The sequence below is a fragment of the Pithys albifrons genome, chromosome 5, assembly GCF_047495875.1.
Source record: "Pithys albifrons albifrons isolate INPA30051 chromosome 5, PitAlb_v1, whole genome shotgun sequence".
NCBI classification, from domain to species: Eukaryota; Metazoa; Chordata; class Aves; order Passeriformes; family Thamnophilidae; genus Pithys; species Pithys albifrons.
Window position 1 is genome coordinate 14,755,518 of NC_092462.1, and position 10,770 is coordinate 14,766,287.

The 10,770-nt window shown below is 34.7% G+C and overlaps 1 long non-coding RNA gene across 3 annotated transcripts in view; it reads left to right on the plus strand.

The window, feature by feature from the left end:
• Nucleotides 1-6,544, plus strand: part of LOC139672160 (uncharacterized) — a 44,103-nt gene extending 37,559 nt beyond the window's left edge. For 2 of the 3 annotated variants that reach the window (XR_011697871.1, XR_011697873.1), the window contains one exon: nt 155-6,544. This is a non-coding gene — a long non-coding RNA (uncharacterized lncRNA). The remainder of the gene's footprint in view (nt 1-154) is intronic. The other variant, XR_011697872.1, reaches the window with a different exon arrangement.
• The last annotated feature ends 4,226 nt before the right edge of the window (nt 6,545-10,770 follow it).

Genomic DNA, 10,770 nt, shown 5'->3' on the forward strand with positions numbered 1-10,770 from the left:
AACTTCAATGTGCAGAAAATTTAACATGAAAATATTAGCAAACAATATCACACTCCTGCAGACAATATAAACACACTAGGAACACTTCAATAAATAGAAGTCTAAATCCATATTGCCTTACCTTTGCATTCATCAAGCCAAATCATTTCTCTAGAATTGGAAACAGGAGATTCCCTGAGCCTCAGCTTGAACACTTTGAAGAGTTTATTTTCTCCACTTGAAGTTCCTGCTCTTAAAATGAAAGGACCTAGAGAATCACACTTTTTGGTTGTTTGTTTAAAAGCATTACCCTTTTAACACTCTATTTTATATATTTCATTAACCATAACGCCAAGGTCTATTGCCCTGACTCCCATGATACTCAGAATCAATAAAGGTGACAAAATCTGGATGTATGCTGCTTCTTTCACCTTTCCCCCAAAATTTACCTTGTTTCATCATACTTGCAAGATCCAGTAATAGTGGATATAATAAATTTTCAGCACATAAAAAATGGAGGGTTAACTTAGGTTCTTCTAGGAGCTCTGCATATTCTTTTTATACTGAAACATCCTCGAGGAAGAAAGCTTATCTTCTCACAGTGATTCACAAAAATTTTCCTCAATCACACACATCACAATTTTCTACATTTTCTCTCAAAGCTCCTCATGGAACTCCTTTGAGTTAATACTCTAAGTTGCCTATTACTAGAATTGGAACAGTAACTTCCTTCAATACTATGTAAAATACAGACATTTCTAACAATCTGGGGCATTTTTCCTAATCTTTCAGATAGAAGAAAATTATGTTATTATGGAGGCAAAACGCAAACACTCCAATTTTCATTTGAGGAGCAACAACCCATTGTTGGAGTAATGCAGTTTATTTCTGTATTTCTTAATCTTTGAGTATTTCAGGAGAAAGTTACTTGTTCTTTTGCTCCAGAACTGTTGCTTATAATAGAAGTTATTCTCAAGCAGGACATAAAACAGGACATTCCTTAAATCTAGAAGTGAGATAAAGCAACTCTTCCTAATGATCTGTTTGTGAAGGAAATTGACTGCTTTTCTAGAATGCCTGGTAGCATTCAGAACATTTTATGGATCAAAAAAAGACAGTTTTGGTTTAATGTGTCCCTATTTTCTAGAAGTACACCGTAAGTTCATTTTCTGGGAGCCAAAACAGTTGACAACATAAAAAAAAAGGATATATAAATCCTAATTATGTGAATTATCCTGATTAATTTACATATATTGACAACATGAGATATGATTTTATTAGAAACATGTAACTGAAATCAACACACAAATCCTTTAAAAACTTTTGTTCTTCAGTCTCCACTTTCTCTCTGCTTGTAAATATTCAATGGATTTCATTTTTGAAATTAAATATAATTGCATTTCACTCATAAGAAAATTGTTTTGTAACCCTGTTTCAGGCTGTGCCATCCCAGAATTTATGAGTGTAAAAGTGCAATCATAAATCTTCTCCACAATACTAATGCACTCAAGAAAAAATAATTTTCATTTCAGAATCAACAGGACCTAAAAAAATCCACATATTTAGTATGAAACTGCTTTGGGAAATTAAGTCTTTTGAATTAAGAAAGCCTAAAGATCTAGACACTTTTCAGAAGGAAAGACTGAATATTCAGAAATTTCAAAACAATACAAGAAGTTACAATGCTACTTTGTGTGTTAAGTCAGTTTTGAAATAACACTTTGACATATTTTAACTATCAGGTTTAGGAAATCTCATATCACTAAACCCTCAGCACTCCCATGCAAATCAAGCTAAGCAGTGATTCTTACATAGGTTTACTATAGGATTACTGTATGTGTAAATACACTATATAAAATAGAATTTTTTCTACAGGTACACAACTAAGAAGTCTTCAACACTTGTCCTAAATTCCAGTTACTTTTATCACAGATCTCTATTTTAACTGAAAAAATACAGGACTTTTTCTTCCTTCTTTGATGTTAACACTCAAAAAATAGCTCAAAGCAACTTATAAAAGCTCTACACAGACATAAAATTTCAAATTGTCAACAAACACTCTGGCAGAAAATCCATGATATTTTTTAGATGGAACTAAATACACTGCAGAATATAAAGCTAGTGCAATTTTACATTATAAGAACAGTAGGGAATGTGGAGGTAGGCTACAATGAATGACTATGGATTATACATCCTGGAAAAAAAAGACTCTTTATGGAAACCCAAAAAATATTGCAGTTCGTAGTGTTGTACCAAATGCTTTAAATGTCTTATTTCACCAGTCACTGCATAACAGGGCATAGAGTTCCTTTAGGAATAAGCCACTAACTCAGTGATTTAAAAAAAAAAAAAGAAAAAAAAAGAAAAAAAAACCACAAAAACCAAACAGAAAACCATGAAAAAAAATTTACATTTTTTCCTCTAAAGTTTTATTCAGTAATAATACCAGCAGATAGAATTATAAACATCTTACTGATCTGGCCAAATCTACGACCTTCCTATTTGTAATGACACTGAAACTCCACAGAAGTATTTTTATTAATGCCAGCTTCTGTATTAATGACACAGATGCTCACACTCAAGAACCAGAAACATCAGGAAAAACATAACACAGGATGCCTTCTCTGCTAGCATGAGGGAAAAAGGAGTCAAACTCTGAAGCTCTTGGTGGAATTAAAGACAAAGGAGAAAAATAGAAGAAAATGCTGTCAGCTCAAGGTTTACAGGAAAGAAGAATGTCACCAGCAAGTACAGCTTGGGATGAAACCCCAATGCTTGCAGTTTCTAATTATGCTTCATAAGAAAGGAATAAATAAGCTGTGCAAGAAGGGCAGATGGAAAAAGTCTACCAGTACTTGCATAAAGCAGAGCAGAGAGGTCATGTGTTCTAGTAGGAAAGAAACAGAAGCTTGAAGCCAACTGTTGTATTATAAATAGCCTTCACAGAAAGCAAGCATGACCTCACTAAAACACTTCCTAAATTACGTGGTTTCAAGATATAGCAGAGTCTCTTTATGATAAAATGCATCAGCAGAATGAAAAAAGCTTCTAAAATTAACAAGCACCACTGAATAATCCTCAATCACACTCGTCATTAATAACTACAAAGTTTAGCCAGTAAAAAAATGTATTGGTAAAATTTAATAAATCCAGTAAAATTGAATTCTATGATTAAAGTTATGTCATTGAAAAATGGTAACATACCAAAAATTAAATCTCATTTTACCATAGAACAAAAAGCAATTCCTATCTTATTTTAGATTTGTCATTCATATGCAATTTAGTTTCCCATCCAGGAGAACGTGAATCTGAAGTCCAAGGCAAGTATAATTTTCAAGATTTTACCTTCCATTTTTACCCAGGAAAAAATCTGCTTCTGGCTTATTTATATCAGCTAACTGGCACACAGCATCAACATAATGAGGGTTCAGTTCTTTCTCTTTTCAGCAAGTTCTCTCAGTACAGACATGAACCTCCACTCATTTCACATATTCCTGTGTGTATCTAGACCTGCTTTGTCAAGCAAAGAGACTTTGACAGGTTAGATGCAAGTCAAAACATCCTGGGATAATAGACTGTATCCAAGAATGGTAGTATTAAAATTTAAAAAAAAAAAAGATAAACTAGGTTTTCTTGTGAATCAGACAGATGTCCAGTCCAAGAGTCATGAAGAAGTCTTAAAGACAAACAAGATTAAGTGGCAAAATACTGATCGTATTTAAAGTTTTTGAGATACTGACAACTATTTATTGCAACAAAACCTCTCTTTTTGTTAAGTTTTACATTCAAAGAGTGAATACTATGGAGCAGCAAGCCTCGGCTCTTTAGTGTATTACTTGTTTCACATACTGTGTGAAACAACTCATTTGCTGGTATGAAGCAGCAGATGCTTATTTCTGCACTGGTAAAAGATGTAACCTTTGCATTTACCTTATGCCTTTGTATAAGGTACAGTCCCTATATAGAGAGAACACATGAAAGCTATGTATATATACACTATAGGACTGAATCATAGACGTAGTCATCTCTCTACCTCCAGGCTACTTGGTAGACAATTAAAATGAGAAAGTAATTTGTTCTTACAGACCAAATACTTTTCTCATGGACTCTTCAGCCTGTCTCTGTGAACACCTTAGAATTTTATTTTAACAACTATCTTCATTGGCAGGAAATTATAGGCTTTAAGAAAATAATGCAGAGCAAAATTTCAGCTAGTAATAATCTGTGACTAACTACAATCTTAAAACGTGAATACATGCTTAAAGACTTTTGTTTAAATCCACTGCCTAAACAGTTCTAATTCTGAAACCTGCATAAATTTTGTGTTTTATTAGAAAGATATTTTTGTGTTATTTTCACTGTGATAATTGTTCAACATATACAGGAGACTAACAAGATTAGACTAAATGTATGCATTTACTATATAAAGTATATTTAGTAGTTTTTCTATAATAAAGGCATTCTGCAGAATATATTAGAATTTAGAGGTAGACAGTTCAAGAATTACTGAACATACTGTCATTTTTCTGAAAAATTTCCACTGAATATTCACATTTCAATTAATGTGATGCTTCTTCATAGTATAAACAGGCCAGCCTGTTTTAAAATGCAGACTACAAACATATCCATTATGTTTTCAACCATACCTTTCAGCAACATGTGATTAAATCTTCTATTTCAATTTTTTATTTATTTCTTCTTAGCCTGTAATGCAATCATATGCTATTAAATGCTATAGCCTAGAGCAGTATTACACATTTATAGGCCCATGACCATACAAACAAAAGTAGCTTGAGGGGTAGGAAGAAAGATGCATACAATCTGTGGTTAATTCTACCTCTTCACCTCTTCTAGTAATTCAGCCTGACTCCTACTGTACGTAACAAAAAAGCAACATCTGCTGCGTGATTCATTTTGTATATTTAGGCCTAACATAAATCAAGGATGTAGCATATATTAATAAATATATATTACAATATTACTTTTTTTTCTTTTGTCATTACTGAAAGAAGAAAACAAATGTTTACTCTCAGCTAAATGGAAAACAAAGAACAAGTACAAAGTTCTTGGAAGAAAACAAGATCACAATAACATATGGACAAACAATTCTAGATTAAAACCAAAGGTCAACCTCAAATGTGAGAAGTATTTTATTTAAAGCAGAGCAACCCTCAAAAATGATTTAATTTGGTCAGATATCAGTCTTCCTTTTCCTTGCCTTTTTCCTGGGCATAAGACTGTAGATAATATGCCTTTGTATGATAATGACCAACATGAGGTAAGGCAATGTGATTTCATGTTATTTTCTAGTATTGCTCAACTAATTAGGCACATCAGAATATAGACCACAGAAGGACATGACATTTTTACTACCAAGGACACAGTAGGCTGTATTTCTTCTCTTCCTTGAGAACTGCTGGGTACCTCATGAGATTGGCCAACACACAGTGGCAGAATTTGAAAGCAGTGTACATTGGAATGTACCATTTGGCAGACACTTCTTAGAGTACACACCTGGGCAGAACTCTCCCTGGGGATCAGGGGTGTTGAGTGTATTCCTGGCTCTGAGTAGCTCTGACCCATCAAGGTAAAGGACAAGATGGATGAAGAGACGGACATGGAGCCAATTGCACATTGGCATCCACTCTCAGTGACCAGAACAACATCAGGGAACAGAAGTATCCCATTTTGGACACCAGGTTGATGTTTTCAACTATGTATCATAGCTACAGATTACCGTGTGACAAGTGGGAAACTGATTTTTCAGCAGCCTCAGGGTGCACAAACTTTGTCCTTTTGTTGTGTGAGAGTGCATTCAGCAGGGCCAGGTGTTAAACAAGTGCCTAACTTCAGAATTGAACACAATTTTCATACAGCACAGCAGGAAGCTCCAAATAATCCCCTGACAGTGACACTGAATTGCAAAGTCTACGAGCTACTTCTCCAATCAACTTCTGGCTTCTAAAAGTTCTTCAGACAGAAAAAAATCATTCTTTATAAGGAAGGTGAATGTTCATATACTACCAGAGTACTAGTAACTCAAACCTTCCTAAGAAAGGAATCAAAACCTTCTTCCTATGACTTCTGCTCCCTAGCTTAATCTGTAGGTCTCCACAGTTCTTTCCTAAAGAAGAAGCTATTGGAAGACAAAGCAAAACAATTTTATATTAGCTTTATACTTGTTGGTCTTTTCAGTTCTGCTGCACACCCACACAGCTGCTTTGCTGGTGTTACAGATAGAAGGAAGCATAACACATTCAAGAAGAAAACCTAAACAATAGTACTGTTTCCTATATGCTAATTTAGTTTGTTTCAAATGGTCTGTTACTTCACCTCAACTGAATAAAGCATAATTGGTGAATACAAACAAAATATCTAAATTCATATTTCTGATGTATGAGAGGTTATATTATATATGATTAGAGAATTAATGAGACTGTTTATCCTGAGGATGACCTTTATATTATTTTAAATGTAAGCATTTCTAATATGAATAAAATGTGTTGTCTAAAAGTAGTATTCAGTGACCACTAAAAAAAAACAAAAAATAAACACATTCATAAAATACAAAATGGGTTTCAAGGACAATTTTGTTTGCACTTTAGACACCATATTTGAAATGTGTTTCAAAAATATCAATATACAAAAGCAGATCTTAGAAAACGCATGTATTTTAAGTATTTGACTTGCTTTTCATCAGTAGACAATAATGACTTAAATATCCTTTTTCCTGTATACCTTCCACCTATTAAAACATATTTTTAGTTATCTAGTTTTAGAGAATAAGGCAATGTAGTCTTCTCACTATGATTACCAGTAAGTAAATGAAAGAAATTAAAGAATGCTACAACATAACATCCTTGCTGAAGCCAGAGAATACGGAATCTATATATGAAATGTTACATGTCTTTGGCACAATTAGGCAAAACAAAACTCGTATATTGCACATTGTTTATTCAGTTTTTCCATCATTCTGATACTTCTTTTGATTCTCCTTTTTCCTTTTGAAGTATCACCTCAACATTTAGCTTGCAAACTAATTGCATATTAGCATTAACCTGTGCTTAAAATTTATTCTATAGGTCACTAGCCAAAAGCCTGAGTTGGGGAATAAGACAAGAAAAACAGACTTTGCAAAGGTTACAACAGCAAACCACAAGATTCAGAAGAGCACTACGTAATTTTGGTGATAAAATTAATTTGCCTGAACTAAGGCTACTAATATAGATGTTTTTATCAATAAGTAATACCTAAACACATGTGAATTGTATATACAGAGAGAATAATCTACAAAAAATAATAAAATGGTTTAGAATTCCTGTGTTTACAGTCAGTTAACAAACTTTAGAACCTAAAAGTAAAATTTTGTTTTATTTTGATGTAGCAGTCTTGTTATACCTTATGTCACTATGTTTTTCTACTGGTTTATGTCACTATGTTTTTCTACTGAGAAACACCTTTTCATTCTAATAGTTATCTTTGACAATCCCAAGCAACTCCCCACCCTAAAATTAGAGCCATCAAATGAACTCATAGGACTGCTACAGATATTTGGGAAGAGCTGCATGGAAGACTACAGGAAAAGACATTTCTCAAATACAGCTGGGTAGAATGACAGCAAACATACAGTCACAGATGCAGACAGGTCTCTGACAAGCAGAGAACACAGGATGTTTAAAAGAGTTTATTTTGAAGTTCATTCTCAAGCCATTCTACAGAAGACCAAAGTGGCAGAGGCAATTTTTAAAAATTTTCCCAGCTATCAGCTTTGCCAGATCTTAAACTTTTACTGAATTTAAGGATTGGATGCAATCAACTTGATTATTGCTCATGTATTTTGAATTATCATTGAGGACAAGGGAAAAGAGAGATTTTTCTTTCACTATTTGCTGAGACAGTGTTGAAGTGGGAGAATTAGAGAAATACTTATTTAGTTTACAGGGATAAAGCCACAAATGACATTGGGCACTGAATCACCATTTAAATGATAAAACACTCTCGTGGGCCTGGAAATTTTTGATCAGCTGGTGTCTATACCTAACACTGCAGTACATTCCAAAAGCTGATGAGCTTACATGCTGATCTAAGTGAGTTGCTCTGTCATAATCAGCATGAGTCAGGATTGCTGTGAATCAGTTTCATCTGGATCAGAGATGCTCAGTGACGCCAGGTCTAAGCATTTAAACTAAGTAAACAAGGTCCCCACCTTTGCCAGGCAATATGCAGAGCTTTAATTTCAGCTTTTGCTCCATTTACTCCCAGAGTTTTCCTTGCATATGCAGTTACCAAGGGAATTCAGACACTTACAGAGCAAGATAGCAGCAGAAAGTAAAAAATACCGGATCCATGCCTACTGCTGAAGGCCAGGCCTTTCCTTCAAAGTAGACTTGAACAACTACTTCCTATCACCTGTAACTCTGAAAGCTGCCCAGATAAAGTAAGAAAATTGTTACATTTTTTCTTCAGGATGCCTAAATTTTAAAATAGAGTTAAAATATATGAATGGAGAAACTCTTCTACATCATCAGAACAAAAGATCGCTTACCCTGTTACCCAACCTCCAAAAACAAGCTACTCACAGGTGTTCAGGAAAAGAGTATAAGAAGTGTGACAGGTAATACGTGTCAGGAGAAAGATCCCTCCCTCTACTATCATACTACCATCTGACAACCACTTTTTTAGGGCAGATGTTTCATAGTCACTAATGGCCACTGGTTTCTCTGTTCTTTTTCTTATTCTCTTGGACTCCCTACCTCTAGAAGCCATAAGTTTAAATGACTAACTTCTCTCCAAGGGCGAAGAGGGATATTATTTTTCCACTTTAGAACTGCTGCTTGAATAATGGCACTGGGCACCTTTTAGAACCAGCATTGTCAGAAACAGTGAGCAATCACTCCCCATTCACCTTTTCTATACTCTCATGATTTCTTAAATCTCCATCATATTTCACATCTGCTGTACATTTTTTTTCTCATTTGAAGAGTCAGTTTTATCTTTCTTTTAAGGCTTTCACTTCTTCCACACCTCTGCTCTTTCCTGGTCTGGACCCTATCTTGTTCTTTAATATAATTCCAAGCTGTCTTTCCTAAGTGTTGAGAACTAAATTAGAGCCCAACACTGCATGGATGTCTATGCAGCTGTTTTATCTTGTCCTTAAGTGCATTACTGTGCATTTATGAATACTGTAGTTCTGCACACCCTTTAGTCACATCATATGAGCATTCTTCAGAAAGTCAAATATAAAGCTGACTGAACAGCTGCATACTTAGCTGTCTGTTATTATTTACCCCTTTTTTACCAGAATACTTACCAAAGTTGTCAACACAGTTCCCTGTGTCTCTTCTGAGATTTCAAAAGGAAACTTACTCTGTGTAGGACCAAACCAAAAAGAAGTATTTGCAGTCACCACCTTTTATTCCCTTGATGTCAAGGCTGATTTAGTGCAAGGTCATGCTACACAATCATTTGCTCAGTCACTTTTCTTCTTAGTTTCCCAAGGACTCTAAGGTAATACTATGCTAATCTGAGATTTGACACAGTTCATTTTCTTGTTTAATTCTCAAAATCCTACTATTGGTACTGCAGCTTGAGACTGCTCCAAGGGCTTCTCACTGAAGAAGGCAAACCCATGTTTTAGTGTTCCTAAAATCCTCTGGAGCAAACAGTGCAGAAAACAGTAAATTTGCCTGTTTGCTGCAGCCAGACATTCTCTCAGCTCCTTTTATCACCTCACTTCTCTACTGCTCATGTGTTAGCTAGTTCCTCTAGCTTACCAAAATGGTTTACCATCTCCTGATTTAACAGACACTTGTGATCTACTGCACATCACTGAAATCCAATTTCACCACTAGTCCCTTCTAATGTTCTTACAGAGCTTAAAAGGAAATCACATGTACCTGATTAGAAAAGGAAATTACTTCACTAAATTTGTACTCTTCTCCTTTCAAAATGAAGGATAAAAATCTTCATCATTGGGTTTCTCAAGGCAAACAACCCACACAGTAAGTTGACTGCAACTGAGTTTGTACAGCTTCCAGTAATCTTGATACTGACTTCAGAGAAGTACATCCAACATCACTACTGTGACAGATCAAGCCCTTCATTGCCATTTATATATAATCTATCCCTACAAGGAAAGGGCTGAAGATTCTAATTGGGAGACAAAAAGCTACATTTTAAATTTTTCACATAAATGACATAAAGTGACAGGAACTACTGTTAAGAAGAAAGTCTGGCTGGTTTTATTTTCCTTAAACTGGAAATAGGTTAGATGCATTTCATTTGAGGTTCAAGTTCACTCTACCCACTCTAGGGCAGTAACAACCATGTTTAAACTAAAAATACATGAGGACCTGCAAGCTCTCAGTCTTGCTCATTCTAGCTGGTATGTCAAATACTCCATTGGAGTTCTGAAGTCTCTACAGCAACAACTATTCCATTTGAATCCACCAGAAATACAGTATGAGTTCAAGTAAAGCTAATGGGACCACTTTTGGAGCGGGATACTTGAAAGTTGAATTAGTGCTGTCACAACCTGGCTTTTGCAAAATACTTTAGCAAAACAGAGTTAAGTTACCGCCACATAACATCTGCTACTGTGATATCACAAAATAAATTTTACAGATGTTATTTTTAGCTGAAACTACCTAATTTTATTTTATTAAAAATTAAATATCTATCTCTTCTTATACTGACTGCACGACATCTGTTCACTTGCACAATTCTTACTCATTATGACTTCAACCTTATATGTGTCCTCTTACTCTATTTATTCATTTGTACCTATCCTAC